Source organism: Amaranthus tricolor, chromosome 14 (assembly GCF_026212465.1).
Source record: "Amaranthus tricolor cultivar Red isolate AtriRed21 chromosome 14, ASM2621246v1, whole genome shotgun sequence".
Lineage (NCBI taxonomy): Eukaryota > Viridiplantae > Streptophyta > Magnoliopsida > Caryophyllales > Amaranthaceae > Amaranthus > Amaranthus tricolor.
This window is the reverse complement of record NC_080060.1, coordinates 7,600,196-7,617,477: the sequence shown is the minus strand read 5'-3', so window position 1 is coordinate 7,617,477 and position 17,282 is coordinate 7,600,196. Positions and strand designations below refer to the sequence as shown.

At 39.0% G+C, this 17,282-nt stretch overlaps 2 long non-coding RNA genes across 2 annotated transcripts; both read left to right on the top strand.

The window, feature by feature from the left end:
• Positions 1-3,824: 3,824 nt before the first annotated feature.
• LOC130800289 (uncharacterized) lies at positions 3,825-6,169 on the top strand. The gene is made up of 3 exons (XR_009039395.1): positions 3,825-4,130; positions 5,080-5,151; positions 5,833-6,169. It is a non-coding gene; the product is annotated as an uncharacterized LOC130800289 (long non-coding RNA).
• Positions 6,170-12,418: 6,249 nt separating this feature from the next.
• LOC130800288 (uncharacterized) lies at positions 12,419-14,763 on the top strand. Its single transcript, XR_009039394.1, has 3 exons — positions 12,419-12,724; positions 13,674-13,745; positions 14,427-14,763. It is a non-coding gene; the product is annotated as an uncharacterized LOC130800288 (long non-coding RNA).
• The last annotated feature ends 2,519 nt before the right edge of the window (positions 14,764-17,282 follow it).

Below are 17,282 nucleotides of genomic sequence, written 5' to 3'. Positions count from 1 at the left end.
CTATTTAGGCCATAGATCTAATGCATTTCTCAGAGAGACCGTTTTTCATAACAATTTGTGTACTTTTATCAATCAGACAATACACTAATATACTCAATTAAGCTATTATCATAGAAAATACAATGAATAAAAATGTTATTAATAAGTTATTTAAACATTATGATAATCGATGAAAAAATACCAAATCATATCCATCAACCAATAACCAAAAAACAAATAAGTACTCATTAACAAGGTCATGAATGACCATTTAGCATGGAATATCATTGTCATTTACTCCATCCGTTCCTTAATGAAGTTCTCACAAAGAATGTTTACGAGAATTAATAAAAATAGAACTTTTGAGATAATTAAAATATTATTTTATTGAATAATAAATTTGATGGTGAAAGAGGGGGTGTTTGACCCCAACAATGGCAAAAGAACAAATGTTGAAAATGATGAAAAACAAAAATGTAACTAAAGAGACAACAACACAATAGGTTTAATAATGTATCTTAGATACCTCCCCCTCAACTAATGTTTACCTTCATTAATGGATTCAACAATACAATAATGAATAAACTCTCATATTTGAGAACAACCTCCCAAGCCATAAAACTCACAATGGAGATCTTGCAATACAAAATCATAGAAGAATACTCTCAAGTTTCTTATAATGTATAGCCCTCTCATAATACGTTTATGTGTATTGTGGTGATTTGATTCTAAGAATGATGTACCCTTATATAGACTCCTCACTTAACTCACCATCAATAACACATTAACACCTAATATTTAACATAGCAATAAACTCTATAATAATGCATGACAATAAAACCATATTAGAGCTCACCATTATTCCTAGTTTAATGGCCCTTTAAATACACTATTAAGTGACACATTAACTCACCCATAAATTAGCAATCAATTATATATTTAATTGCCCTTTATTGCACCTTTAATGTTGCTCTTAATATGATGTGCCTTCTTTTGAGTAATTGGGTCACTATCATCACATAGATAATTTGACACCACTAACAGATGGAGGAAAAGTAGAGATCATAAACATTAAAAAATATTAAAAGAAAGTTGATGAAAAAAATATGCAAATCACAACTAATAAAAGTTTTTTGTATAAATTTAGTGGAAAATAAGTGGGGACCATAACGAATATTAAAAATGTAAAAATGAAATTAGTGAAATATATATAGGGACCATAAGCATTGCTAAAATATTTTAAATGAGGATGAACACGATTATTTTTGTCCAAAATTTATAATATAAATAAAAAGATTCTTTATGAAAACAAAAAATGAAACACCCCTAAAATAGTAAATGAAAACTTCTTTAAAAAAACAGAGATAGTGTTATATATCACTTTTTTATCTATGTAAAAATATTACAACTCTTTTTTAATATATAAATAAAAATTAAATATATCAAAAAAAAACTTAGCCCGTAAAAAATAACGAAGCCCCGTAAACCATGATGCTCTTGTTTAACACATTTTAAGGATAAAAAGTGCCCGCCAGGTCAAATTTTTGATAAATTAATTTGACATACAAGAATTTCCAAATTTTCATATAATTATAAAAACCGACATACTACTGTCCAATTATCACCATTTTCAATAATCAAATTACAGTATCGTTTTTTTTAAAATAACAATGTTATGCATCAAAAATGATAATAATGTAGAAATATCTCCTAAATATATTCTTGTATATTCTATAGGATTTTTCTAGATGATTTTATTGTCCTAATTATGTACAATATCATAGAGATTATCTTGTTTCCTTACTTAGTTTCCTAAGTTGATGTATATATTGAAGGGTAGTTTACCAATTGATGAATAAGACTGAAATTACCACAAACCTTCCGCTGCTATAATTCTCATGGTATCAGAGCCAAACGGTTCAGATCTAGGAAAACTCCGATAAACTATCCATTACTCATCATCTACCCTTACCTGCAATGGCTGAATCAGTAAATGAAACAATACAAAATCCAACTGTTTACCATGGAACAAAGGGAACAAATATTTCAAATGTTCCAGAAACTCAATAAACCAAACCCCACAGAAAACCTATCTACAATCCAACTCTCTGAAAAATTAAACTACAACAATTATACAAAATAAAGCAAATTAATGCAAATTGCTATCAACAGTCGAGGCAAATTGAACCATATAACCAATGAACCCTCCAAAATTACTGACCCAAACTACCCACAATGGGGCCGACATGATTCCATTGTTATCTCCTGGATTATCGAGAACACTGATGCAGAGATCGTCAATCAATTCATTGATTACAATACTGCTCGAGATTTATGGCAAGGGATTCAAAATCTCTTAAACAGTGGGCGTGATGAACTTCAAATCTATGATTTGAGTTCAACAACCGCCACCTTAAGGCAAGGAAACAGTACCATTGAAACGTACTTTGGAAAACTCAGTATGTTATGGAAGGAAATTGATAGACGTATGCACAACCCCATGACTTGCCCTCAAGATATCACTACTTTTAACAACTTTATACAGAGACAAAGGCTATATCAATTTCTTACTGGCTTACTGGAATAAACGAGGACCTTGATAAAGAAAGAGGAGACTTACTCCTCATGGATCCTCTCCCAACAGTAGATGTAGCATATGCTACCATTAGACGGGAAATCTCACGCCGGAAAATTATGACTGTCATCTCATCACCGAGAATAGATCCCTCAGAGTTTGGCTCGGGTCTAGCAGTGAAAAACAAAAATTTCCCTCGCAACCGTGAAACCGACGACCAGAAAAAACTCCGATGTAGTCACTGTGGAGGGTCACAACATACTAAGGAAGATTGTTTCAAGCTAGTGGGATACCCCGATTGGTGGGATGACCTACAAAAGAGGAAGGCCGCCACCAAGGCACCGGCATACCGGACCGACGGCAAGGCCAACCTTGCAACTACAGATCACCCTAGTGAGATCACATCATCATATTCAGTGGATTTTAAAAGGGGGGAGGAGGCAACCATGACTGAACAGAGAACAAGCAAAAGGAAGGAGGAGAGAGAAACGGTAGTGAATCACACAGAAAAGGGAAAAGGAAGAGAAAGTGTCCCTTATAACCCTACTGACCCTCCCTTAAATACTAAGACATGCCCCGTTTCCCATATATTACCCGGCCCAGTCCAAGAGACAAACCCTAACCTTACCCATATATTACCCGGCCCAATTCAAGACCCAATCCATAAATTTAGTCTCATGAGTCACAAATATTCCAAATGGATTTTTTATTGTGGTGCTACGGACACTATGACATTCGACTCACATGATTTATCTTCCGTTCATTCCACTCCTCGTACCCATGTTCAAACTGCAAATGGTACAACTATTCCAGTTCATCAAGCTGGGCCGGATGATATTTCCTCGTCTCTTAGTGTTAAAAATTGTTTATTAATTCCCAGTCTCTCTCATAAATTATTTGTAACACCCCGAGATTTTAATGAAGTAATTATTTAATATTTTAATAGAGATTTTAATGAAGTAATTATTTAATATTTTAATAGTTTTTAAAGACTTTACAATTATTTATGAAATTATTTTAATAAATTTCTTTCGTATACGAATTTAAATGTTAACTTATATATATATATTAAAAATATAATTACGATTCAAAAATAAAGAGGTTCGAATTAAAATGATTATTTTATTAAAACGTCTAAGCCCCCGAAGGTGAGTCTCTTAGTTAGGCCTCGCAAGAAAAAAATGAATCTAAATAAATAAATAAATAAACATGATAATAATAATAACAAGGATAAAAGGCATGAAACCCTTTTTTTTTTCTTGCTTGAGCCGTCACTCCTCCCTCCCCTCCTTCTCTTCTCCCTTCCCTCTCTCAATTCCCTCTCCCTCACGGCCCACAGCAGCTGCCGGCACACCAGACCACCAGCAGACCACCGTGAGCAGCCCGCAGCAGCACAGCCGCGTTTTCCCTCCCCCACGCACTACAAGCAGCAGCCTCACCATGAACGACCACAGCAGCGGCTGTTTCGTGAGCCACCAGCAGGTACAGCAGCCGCAAGAGGTGGTTCCTCCACCATTTTCGTGCTCCACACCACTACAAAAACCACTTATACCCTCACCCATTTCTAGTTCCCCTTGTGAGCAATCTCTTACCCAAATTAAGTTTGTATGTGTTGATATTTGATTTCTTATTATTTAGAGTTCATATTTGTTAAATTGGAGTATGAATATCTTGATTTTGTTATGGGTTTGATTATTATGGTGATCTGAAATTAGATAAGTTAGGGTTTATATTATGATGAATTTAAAGGTAGTAATTTGGGTAAATTCATGAATCTTAGCTTGGATTAAGTTATATCTTAATAGGATTTAAAGTGGGTAAGCATTTGAAAGTGTGAATTGAACTTGAATAAGTTAGGGGTGGATGAATTAAAAGTAGTATATACTATTTTTGTGGCTTGGATGATGTTTTGTATTGGAAATCTTGTATAAGCTTGTGTATGTGACACTTTGGATGAATGGTGACTAGTATTATTAATATCCATTGTTGTAGAGTAAACGATAATAATAATTACTGAGACGGATTAAGGTAGCGATTGTCATTAATGAAAGTATTATCGTGGTTATAGTCGTTGATGAGGTGGTTAGTTTTGAGCTCGGTTGCTATACTGATATGTTCAATTGTGTCGCTAAGTTGGGTGACTTTGACCCAAATTATACGAATCGTTATTGATTCGCCAAGCTACAAATCTAATTTATTCTTAATCGTTTCACTCTAAAAACCTTGGAAAAATAATAAACCACTACTATCATAGGTGATATGATTGTTATTAAGTGTAACGTCATGTATTACGTGTTCTTGAACATATCTTGATATAAACCTGACTAGAATCTAATGTTATGGTTTGATTGGAATTGATGGCGTAGTTCATGTATGAACATGGGTTGAATTTATTGCATGAGTATGCGTAGAATGCGTATTAGCTTGAATCGAAACTTAATTGGCTAATAGCGTAGCTTGTATGGAGTCGGTGCTTCGTAAATGATGTGAAGTAGGCTTATTAGTCTTACTTTAAACGTGTATAGGTGCCCGGTTCATAAGAGGGGCGTAAGAACCCCTTCGAAGCGATTTTTGTGGCTTGTCATCTTGCAGTGCAGGTAAGTACACGCAGTAACTGATTCTTGCATGCATCTTCAATATATTTTCCTTGCGTGATAATATTATACGAGCTAGGTTGAATATGATTTGCTATTTAAATACTGTTAAGTTTGTGTTACAAGTGAAAATCAGTTGTCAAGATGGTAGAGATTGAGTTCTTATATCGCGAGAGTAGAATGTTGGATTATATGAGATGGAATGGGAATGAGTCCCTTATTGATGAGATATTAAGTTGGATGTTACTGTGACTCCACTGGATTGGTACCCCAGTTGGTTTAGTTCCCGGAGGCATGGATCATCTATATATGGTCGCTGTACGGGGGTATGATCATACTTTGCCATTGGGCGCCGGCATGGCCGTCACCGCCCTTGGCTGAGGTGTTGCCATGTGGGTCTTGCAAACCCCAATATGGTGGCCTCTAGTCACAAAAGATGATACGTGGAATTAAGGAAAAAATAGAAAATGGTGAAGGCATTGAGAAGTGCACAGAAGTGAGGAATGGTTGGAGTAGATTTTTATACATTGGAGTGTCTTTCTTCCCTCGTTTTGTTGAATTGATTGTTGGTTGCATGTATAACTTGTTGCTAGATACTGACGTGTACTGCTTGTTTCCTTGTTGACGGCTTGTCTCTGATGGCCCTGCTATGACACGTTTGGTCTATGACTTTACGTTGAGCAGCAGGGGCGTCGTAGATAGGTCTTGCAGGTTTTGGAGTTTCCTTGCATTGCATATGGGGGGGGGATCGAGTGAGAACCTTGACGCGTGCCCTGTTCGAACCATTTTTGACGCTACATGTGATTTCGAATTGAAAGTGTGTATGTTTTGGTTGAGGCATGAGTCCTCCTTTTGATGTAATTCGTTCCGCTGCAAAGATTTATATCGTTTTATATTTTGTTATAGTATCTTGAATGGCTTGTACAGTGGATTATCTTTTTGCTTGGAAAACCCAAGTGTTTACATGGGAACCACGATCCATGCTTAGCATGTCGACAGAGGTTTTGGCGATGACCTTTCCGCCGTGTTTCTGTTACGAGGCCATTGATGCCTCTTCATTATGATGATTTATCGTTTGTCTAAATCTTCGGCGCGTCAAATTTCAAGGCAGATGCTGCCGAAATTTCCGTAGGATTTTGTTTGGAAGTTTTCAAACGTCATCTCTTTCTTTTTCCTATTTAAATAATTATTTATTTCTACAAGTGACACCCTTGAAGGGTCTGAAATTCAGGGGTGTTTCAGGTGGTATCAGAGCCAGTGGTTCCTATCTTTCCCAAACGCTTCGTGTTTTCTCTAGTACTTATTCCTGTTTTGTTTTCGAAGTTAAACTGCTTTGAGAGTATGGGTAGACATGGGTTAGGTGCATTTATATATGCCTGCATTTTGAGTATTATTGCACATGAATTTGCACGCTTAGGCTTACGATCCTTGCAATGATTGGAATGAATCTTTGTAATGAATTTGTGGTGACTTAACAGATGACGTTTTATTAATTGAAATTTTAAGCATGAATTATGTTTGTAGGAGCAAAAGTTGCAAGTTATGGGTTGCGTAAGAGGCTACATTTTTTTTTTTTTTTTTTTTTTTTTTTTTTTATGTGCCTGTCCTAGTTAAGCTACGAGTTGCCGTACTTACCTTCAACCTTATATTAGTTGATTATGTGTTTATGTTTCATTGGTTAGTAGTTTATGTCAAAATTATTTAGATAAGCTTACTAGTTCATTTTCTTTAGTGAAGTTGATATATTTCAAAATAAGGATGAATTGCACGCAAAACAAGAATGTATGCCTGGCTGTAATTTGCATACAAAATGTGTTTTTGGCGATGAAGCATGTTATCTTAACGAATGGTGAACATCTCTCGTTTGTGAAACTCTTGTTTGCAGGGAAATGCCTCCGTTGTCTAGTCAACGTTTGAAGAGACGCTCGAACAAGGCCTTACGAGAACTGGTCATGGAGCTAGCCGAGGAAAGGAGATCTAGGTCTGCGCCCGAAGTTGAGACGGCAGCCTCCATGACCAAGAGCATCTCACAGAACAAACCCCCTGTGTTTACAGGAACTGGAGAACCCGCAATCTTAGAGAATTGGTTACGGGAATTTGACAAGATTTTCAACGTGGTGCAATGCCCTGAGCACCTGAGAGTGGACCAAGCCGCTTTCTACCTACAAGAAGAAGCTGATTACTGGTGGTCCAATGCTAGAGACAACTTGATGAGTGATCCTCAGGAGCCGTTGCAATGGAAAGAGTTCAAAAGGGTGATTCGGGAAAAATACTACCCACCTCATATCAGGAAGCAAAAGTCCAATGAATTTTCGAAGCTCGAGATGGGGGATTTAACGGTTGACGAATACTATAAGAAGTTCATGGAGTATGTGAAATATTGCCCTGATGACGTCCCTACCGAGGAGCAGAAGATGCAGCGTTTTGAATTGGGGCTGAGCAATGAAATTCAAGTGCATGTTGATAGTGACCGGTACACCACTCTGGATGCGATGTACCAAAGAGCTGCTCAAGTGGGAAGTCTACTATACAAAGATAAGGGAAAGAAGCTTGAAACTAGCAGTGCAGGCGTCAACAGTGGGGATAAGAGAAAGGAGAGCTTCCAGCAGCAACACCATTCCCAGCAGAATAAGAAACACATGGGCTTTTCAAGCCTCGAAAGAAATGGGAAGTCGCACCATAGGGGGTTCAGCAATCAAAAGAAGAGTGGAGACAGTAATAGTAAGGAAAGAGTTTATTTCTGCCGCAGGTGTCCAAACAACCACCCAGGGAAGGATTGTAATGGGAATTTAGTAGAATGTAATGTTTGTGGCAAGTTGGGTCATCGTGGCTTCGAATGTTATGCCAAGCATGGGCGTCCGAATCAACAGAATGGGGGACAGCAGCATTTTTATCAGAGGAATTTTGGGAATCAGAGGAATGGGAGTGACTACCGTGGTCAAAACTTACATCAGTCGAAGAACGGGAACGGATATCGGCCTAGTCCAAGCAACTATAAACCCGGAGAGTCGAATGGTCGAAGTAATGGAAGTGCGGGAACCAGTGCGCTAACTACTCAATCAACACCTGGAAAATTAACCGCCATCAGCACAAGGGAAGCAGAGGATGCAAAGGATGTGGTGACAGGTACGTTTCTTGTGAACTCCGTGCCTGTCAATGCGTTATTTGATACTGGAGCATCAAATTCTTTTGTATCTGCATCAATAATTGAAAGGTTAGGATTAAAGGATCCCGAACCTTCTTCGTACGCCGTAGCAGTTCCTTCAGGAGAGTTGTATCAATGCACTAGAGTTTATAAGAGTGTTCCTTTGACCATTGGGGGAACCCTTTTTCCTAGTGACCTATATGAGTTAAAGATGTGCGACTTCGACATTATTCTTGGGATGGACTGGTTGGGTCGGTTTAAAGCTATTGTTGAATGTGAGAGGCAAGAAGTCAGGCTTGTGGGGCCCAAGGGAAAGAAAGTTAAGTATTGCAAAGCTACTTCAGGTATGCAAATGAAGATAGTATCGTCCCTGAAGATGAAAACATTATTGAGGAAGGGACTGCCAAGCTACCTATGTCATGTACGTAAGATAGAAGACGAGGAGTTGACTCCTGAATCAGTGCCAATCGTAAATGAGTTCCTAGACGTCTTCCCAGAGGAGATACTGGGGATGCCACCTGTTAGGGCTATTGAGTTCACCATAGACCTGGTACCAGGGGTGGGACCTATATCAAAAGCATCATATAGGTTGGCACCAGCTGAAATGGAGGAACTTAAAAAGCAAGTCGAGGAGTTATTAGAGAAGGGATACATTCGACCGAGTGTTTCGCCTTGGGGAGCACCTGTCTTGTTTGTTCGTAAGAAGGATGGGAGTATGAGGTTATGTATTGATTATCGAGAACTGAACAAGATAACTGTGAAGAACAAATACCCTCTTCCGAGAATCGATGATTTGTTTGACCAACTTAAGGGAGCAGGGTTATTTTCCAAAATTGACTTGAGGTCTGGCTATCATCAGCTGAGGATTGCGGAGCGCGATATTCCGAAAACAGCCTTTAGGACTCGATATGGGCACTTCGAGTTCACAGTGATGCCTTTTGGGTTGACTAATGCACCTGCAGCTTTTATGTGCATGATGAACCAGGTGTTTAGTTCGTACCTCGACAATTTCGTGCTGGTCTTTATTGATGACATCTTGGTGTATTCGAGAGATAGAGTGGAACACGAACAACACTTGAGGAAGGTGTTGCAATTACTCCGAGACAATAAGCTGTACGCGAAGTTTTCAAAGTGTGAATTTTGGCTCGAGAAGGTTTCGTTCCTTGGGCATTTTGTGTCCAAAGAAGGAGTTGCCGTTGATCCTGCAAAAATTGAGGCGGTGAGAGATTGGCCTGCACCGAAGAATGTGACTGAAGTAAGGAGCTTTTTGGGTTTAGCTGGTTACTATAGGAGATTTGTGAAGGATTTCTCAAAGATCGCCCGCCCTATGACCAACTTGATGAAGAAAGACAAGAAATTCGAATGGTCTAAAGAGTGCGAGTTGGCCTTCCAAACCTTAAAGGAGAGGTTGACTACCGCACCCGTGCTTACTCTTCCAGATAGCACCCTTGAGTACCTTGTGTATAGTGATGCATCGAAGTATGGGTTGGGATGTGTATTGATGCAAAATAGGAAAGTGGTCGCGTATGCATCCAGACAACTAAAACCACATGAAGTCAATTACCCAACTCACGACCTGGAGCTAGCAGCCATTGTCTTTGCTTTGAAAATTTGGAGACATTACTTGTATGGAGTGAAGTGCAAGATCTACACTGATCATCAGAGTTTGCGATACTTGTATACGCAACAAAATTTGAACATGAGGCAGCGAAGATGGCTAGAGTTGATTAACGACTATGACGTGGAGTTTAATTACCATGAGGGTAGGGCGAACATGGTAGCCGATGCTCTAAGTAGAAAGACCAATCATTCCGTAGCTACCTTGACTATTCCTAGAGAGTTGCAAAGAGACATGGAAAAGTTGAACCTCGAGATTGTGCAGCACGGGGAGCTGAGGTCCAGATTAACAGCCTTATCAATTCGACCCTCAATTTTTGAAGAAATTTTAACACATCAAGTGAGTGACTCCTTATTGGAAAAAACGAGGGAGCAGGTTAAAGAAGGAAAAGCTGAAGGATTCACAATATTCGAGGATGGTAGCATTCGATACAAGGGTAGATGGTGTGTACCCTCTTCCTGTGCAGAGCTCAAGGATAAAATCTTATCAGAGGCTCATAGTTCGATGTATTCCGTCCACCCGGGGGGAGATAAAATGTATCGAGATCTGAAGCAAACATTCTGGTGGTCTGGGATGAAAAGAGATATTGCTGAGTTTGTTTCCAGGTGTCTGACATGTCAAAAGGTCAAAAGTGAACATAAGAGACCTGCAGGTTTACTCCAACCCTTGGATATTCCTGTATAGAAATGGGATGACATATCAATGGACTTTGTTTTGGGTTTACCGAGAACTAGGTCAGGAAATGACACGTTATGGGTGATCGTTGATAGACTCACCAAGAGTGCAAGATTCATTCCGATGAATAATCAATGGAGTATGGATCAGTTGGCTCGAGCTTACCTTAAAAATGTTGTGCGATACCATGGTGTCCCTAGATCTATAGTTTCTGACCGTGATACTAGGTATGTGTCAAAATTTTGGGAGGCTTTTCAAGCAGCTCTGGGAACAGAACTTCTAAGAAGCACATCTTTTCACCCTGCCACTGATGGACAGACCGAGCGCACTAATCGGACTCTTGAAGATATGTTGAGAGCCGTAGCCTTGGATAGGCAAGGATCTTGGGATGAGTGCCTAGATATGGTGGAATTTTCATACAACAATAGTTACCAGGCAAGCATCCAGATGGCACCTTTCGAAGCTTTATATGGTTGTCGTTGCCGAAATCCAGTATGCTGGGACGATTTCAGTGAGTCTGTCACTCTAGGGCCGGTTATGTTGGAGGAAATGACTGATCAAGTAAAAATGATTCGAGAAAGACTTAAAGCGGCCCAGGATCGACAAAAGTCCTATGCAGATCTTAAGAGGAGACCTGATGAGTTCGCCGTAGGGGATTATGTATTATTGAGAGTTTCACCAATGAAGGGAGTCATGAGGTTTGGCAAGAAGGGCAAGTTGAGTCCAAAGTTCATAGGACCTTATGAGGTCACAGAGAAGGTAGGAAACGTCGCTTACAGACTAGCATTACCCAATGAGTTGGGTAAGGTCCATGATGTGTTTCACATTTCGCAGTTGAAGAGATATGTCCCTGATAAATCTCACGTGCTAGATCCTGAGCCCTTAGACCTTGATGAGAATTTATCTTATGAAGAGAAGCCTATCAAGATCTTAGATTCTAAGGTGCGTAGTACGAGGAGAAAAGATATAAACATGGTGAAAGTTCTTTGGGATAACCAGCGCACACAGGAGGCAACGTGGGAAACTGAGCATTCCATGCGTGAGAAATACCCACACCTTTTTTCCGAGGTTAGTGAGTTACGGGGTCGTAACTAAGTTTTTAAGGGGGCTAGAATGCGATAAAATTTTGTACGTTCGCACGTATTTTCTCTTTTATGATACCGACCTATTACAAATTTGCATGCTTTTGATTGATCGTGTTAAGTCAAATGTGTGACAATTACATGTTTTGATTGGGTGTTGAGTTAATTGAGATGATTATGAATGCACGAAACGAAATATTTACGAATATTTGGACAGAGCGAGTATAATAGCATCAATAAGTCGCGATCTTTGAGTTAATTCCTTGGGCTTAAAACCGTTAAGACACCTTCTTGAGTTATTACAAGTGTAAATTCTCACAATTAGTACCTTGGTTGCGCTAGTTTCGGGGACGAAACTCCTTTTAAGGGGGGTAGTCTGTAACACCCCGAGATTTTAATGAAATAATTATTTAATATTTTAATAGAGATTTTAATGAAGTTATTATTTAATATTTTAATAGTTTTTAAAGACTTTACAATTATTTATGAAATTATTTTAATAAATTTCTTTCGTATACGAATTTAAATGTTAACTTATATATATATATTAAAAATATAATTACGATTCAAAAATAAAGAGGTTCGAATTAAAATGATTATTTTATTAAAACGTCTAAGCCCCCGAAGGTGAGTCTCTTAGTTAGGCCTCGCAAGAAAAAAATGAATCTAAATAAATAAATAAATAAACATGATAATAATAATAACAAGGATAAAAGGCATGAAACTCTTTTTTTTTTTCTTGCTTGAGCCGTCACTCCTCCCTCCCCTCCTTCTCTTCTCCCTTCCCTCTCTCAATTCCCTCTCCCTCACGGCCCACAGCAGCTGCCGGCACACCAGACCACCAGCAGACCACCGTGAGCAGCCCGCAGCAGCACAGCCGCGTTTTCCCTCCCCCACGCACTACAAGCAGCAGCCTCACCACGAACGACCACAGCAGCGGCTGTTTCGTGAGCCACCAGCAGGTACAGCAGCCGCAAGAGGTGGTTCCTCCACCATTTTCGTGCTCCACACCACTACAAAAACCATTTATACCCTCACCCATTTCTAGTTCCCCTTGTGAGCAATCTCTTACCCAAATTAAGTTTGTATGTGTTGATATTTGATTTCTTATTATTTAGAGTTCATATTTGTTAAATTGGAGTATGAATATCTTGATTTTGTTATGGGTTTGATTATTATGGTGATCTGAAATTAGATAAGTTAGGGTTTATATTATGATGAATTTAAAGGTAGTAATTTGGGTAAATTCATGAATCTTAGCTTGGATTAAGTTATATCTTAATAGGATTTAAAGTGGGTAAGCATTTGAAAGTGTGAATTGAACTTGAATAAGTTAGGGGTGGATGAATTAAAAGTAGTATATACTATTTTTGTGGCTTGGATGATGTTTTGTATTGGAAATCTTGTATAAGCTTGTGTATGTGACACTTTGGATGAATGGTGACTAGTATTGTTAATATCCATTGTTGTAGAGTAAACGATAATAATAATTACTGAGACGGATTAAGGTAGCGATTGTCATTAATGAAAGTATTATCGTGGTTATAGTCGTTGATGAGGTGGTTAGTTTTGAGCTCGGTTGCTATACTGATATGTTCAATTGTGTCGCTAAGTTGGGTGACTTTGACCCAAATTATACGAATCGTTATTGATTCGCCAAGCTACAAATCTAATTTATTCTTAATCGTTTCACTCTAAAAACCTTGAAAAAATAATAAACCACTACTATCATAGGTGATATGATTGTTATTAAGTGTAACGTCATGTATTACGTGTTCTTGAACATATCTTGATATAAACCTGACTAGAATCTAATGTTATGGTTTGATTGGAATTGATGGCGTAGTTCATGTATGAACATGGGTTGAATTTATTGCATGAGTATGCGTAGAATGCGTATTAGCTTGAATCGAAACTTAATTGGCTAATAGCGTAGCTTGTATGGAGTCGGTGCTTCGTAAATGATGTGAAGTAGGCTTATTAGTCTTACTTTAAACGTGTATAGGTGCCCGGTTCATAAGAGGGGCGTAAGAACCCCTTCGAAGCGATTTTTGTGGCTTGTCATCTTGCAGTGCAGGTAAGTACACGCAGTAACTGATTCTTGCATGCATCTTCAATATATTTTCCTTGCGTGATAATATTATACGAGCTAGGTTGAATATGATTTGCTATTTAAATACTGTTAAGTTTGTGTTACAAGTGAAAATCAGTTGTCAAGATGGTAGAGATTGAGTTCTTATATCGCGAGAGTAGAATGTTGGATTATATGAGATGGAATGGGAATGAGTCCCTTATTGATGAGATATTAAGTTGGATGTTACTGTGACTCCACTGGATTGGTACCCCAGTTGGTTTAGTTCCCGGAGGCATGGATCATCTATATATGGTCGCTGTACGGGGGTATGATCATACTTTGCCATTGGGCGCCGGCATGGCCGTCACCGCCCTTGGCTGAGGTGTTGCCATGTGGGTCTTGCAAACCCCAATATGGTGGCCTCTAGTCACAAAAGATGATACGTGGAATTAAGGAAAAAATAGAAAATGGTGAAGGCATTGAGAAGTGCACAGAAGTGAGGAATGGTTGGAGTAGATTTTTATACATTGGAGTGTCTTTCTTCCCTCGTTTTGTTGAATTGATTGTTGGTTGCATGTATAACTTGTTGCTAGATACTGACGTGTACTGCTTGTTTCCTTGTTGACGGCTTGTCTCTGATGGCCCTGCTATGACACGTTTGGTCTATGACTTTACGTTGAGCAGCAGGGGCGTCGTAGATAGGTCTTGCAGGTTTTGGAGTTTCCTTGCATTGCATATGGGGGGGGGATCGAGTGAGAACCTTGACGCGTGCCCTGTTCGAACCATTTTTGACGCTACATGTGATTTCGAATTGAAAGTGTGTATGTTTTGGTTGAGGCATGAGTCCTCCTTTTGATGTAATTCGTTCCGCTGCAAAGATTTATATCGTTTTATATTTTGTTATAGTATCTTGAATGGCTTGTACAGTGGATTATCTTTTTGCTTGGAAAACCCAAGTGTTTACATGGGAACCACGATCCATGCTTAGCATGTCGACAGAGGTTTTGGCGATGACCTTTCCGCCGTGTTTCTGTTACGAGGCCATTGATGCCTCTTCATTATGATGATTTATCGTTTGTCTAAATCTTCGGCGCGTCAAATTTCAAGGCAGATGCTGCCGAAATTTCCGTAGGATTTTGTTTGGAAGTTTTCAAACGTCATCTCTTTCTTTTTCCTATTTAAATAATTATTTATTTCTACAAGTGACACCCTTGAAGGGTTTGAAATTCAGGGGTGTTACATTATTATCTGTCAGTCAGCTAACCAAAGAGCTTCATTGTACCGTGTTATTTACTTCTGATGGTTGTCTTGTGCAGGATACTCGGACGGGGACGATTCTTGGGCATGGTACTGAGCAAGGTGGACTGTACTATGTGGACGAGACGGTCAAAAAGGGTCATTCGCTACTTGTTCACGGGACTCCCATACAACAACTATGGACATGGCATCGACGTTTAAGTCACCCTTCACTAGGTTATTTAAAACGTCTTTTTCCGTCTTTTCATAGTTGTAATTTGTCTTTGGACTGTGAGACTTGTGTTCTAGCTAAAAGTCATAAACATTCATACTCTCCCAGCTTTACTAGAACTGATAGACCTTTTGATTTAGTTCATTCTGATGTATGGGATCCTGCTCCTGAAAGTAATTCTCCAGGATATTCATACTTTGTTTTGTTTCTGGATGACTGTACTCGTGTGAGCTGGATTTATTTTCTTAAACACAAATCTGTAGTCTTTGATGTGTTTGTTAACTTTTACAACATGATACTTTCCCAATTTCATACTCGCCTATAAATTCTTTGCTCAGATAATGATGGGGAAAATGTTTCTCATAAAATGAAAAATTTTATCCTTGAATATGGCATGCTTCACCAAACTACTTGCCCTGACACCCCACAGCAAAATGAAGTAGCTGAAAGAAAAAACCGAACCCTACTTAACATATTCCGTGCCCTTATGTTTGAGTCTCATGTGCCGGCTTCCTACTGGCCTGAGGCCATTTCCACTGCTAATTACCTCACCAATCGCCTACCCACTAAATCTCTACAATTCAAAACCCCTCTTGCTACCTTGGAAAGTTTTCATCCTATACCCTCCTCCCACTCTCTTTCACCCCGTATCTTTGGATGTGTAGTTTATGTTCATCTCCCGAAACGGGATAGAACTAAGTTGGAACCTCGGGCGGCTAAGTGTGTCTTTCTTGGGTATGGTGTTGGTAAAAAAGGTTATCGGTGCTTTGATCCTGTTCACAATAAGCTATACACCACTATGGATTGTGACTTTCTTGAACACTCCTATATTTTTACCCAGCCTCGATCTCAGGGGGAGAGTACTAGTGAGGATCTAAGCTGGTTAATTTATCATTTGGCAAATGGTCGAGACCCAAAAGAGCAAGTAAATGACACCACTGTCACTGTCACTGAAACTACAGTACTTCCACCTACTCATTCCATTGCTGTCCCCGAGTATCCCGCTGAACTAGAGGTAACCCCTAGCTCTATTGATGTTAATAATGATGTGATGTCTAGTGATGATGTTTCCAGGAGATATGAGTTGCCCCCAAGGAATACACGAGGTATCCCGCCAAGGAGATATGATCCTGAATTTGAATCTCAAAGGTCTCGATACCCAATATATCAAGACAGCCAAGATCATCTGTCTCAGACAGCGGTTGCCTTTAATGCTTCTCTTTACTCAGGCAATCTACCAAAAAATACTGATGATGCTCTTCGTGACCCAAAATGGAAGAAAGCTATGGAAGAAGAAATCTTAGCTCTTAAAAAAAATGAGACTTGGGAACCTTGCATGCTGCCAAAGGGGAAAAGATAGTACGATGCAAGTGGGTATTTTCAATAAAGTATCATGTAGATAGAACCATTGAAAGATACAAAGCTCGGCTTGTTGCAAAGGGATACACGCAAACCTAAGGAGTAGACTATTCTGAAACATTCTCTCCAGTTGCTAAAATTGATACTATCCAGGTTCTCTTCTCCATTGCAGCTAACAAAGATTGGCCCCTATATCAGTTCGATGTAAAGAATGCCTTTTTACATGGGAAGATTGAGGAAGAAGTTTACATGCAAGCTCCTCCGGGCTTCCTACATGAGTATAATAAAGGGGAAGGATGCAGACTTCGAAAAGATCTATATGGGTTAAAATAGTCTCCTAGAGCGTGGTTTGGGAGATTTACTGCTGCCATGAAGAAATTTGGGTACAAACAGAGTAATTCTGACCATACTCTATTTCTCAAGAAGAGAAATGGTCTTATCACATGTCTTGTTATTTATGTTGATGACATGGTTATCACAGGGGATGATACGAAGGAGATCAATGATTTAAAGGGTCGCCTCTTCTTGGAATTTGAGATGAAAGACTTGGGAAACTTAAAGTACTTCCTTGGAATAGAAGTTCTCAGATATAAAACAGGGATTTTCATCAGACAGAGAAAGTACATTCTTGATTTATTAGCTGAGGTGGGAATGATTGATTGCAAACCTGCAGAAACACCTATGATAGCAAATCATGGGCTTCAATTCATTGA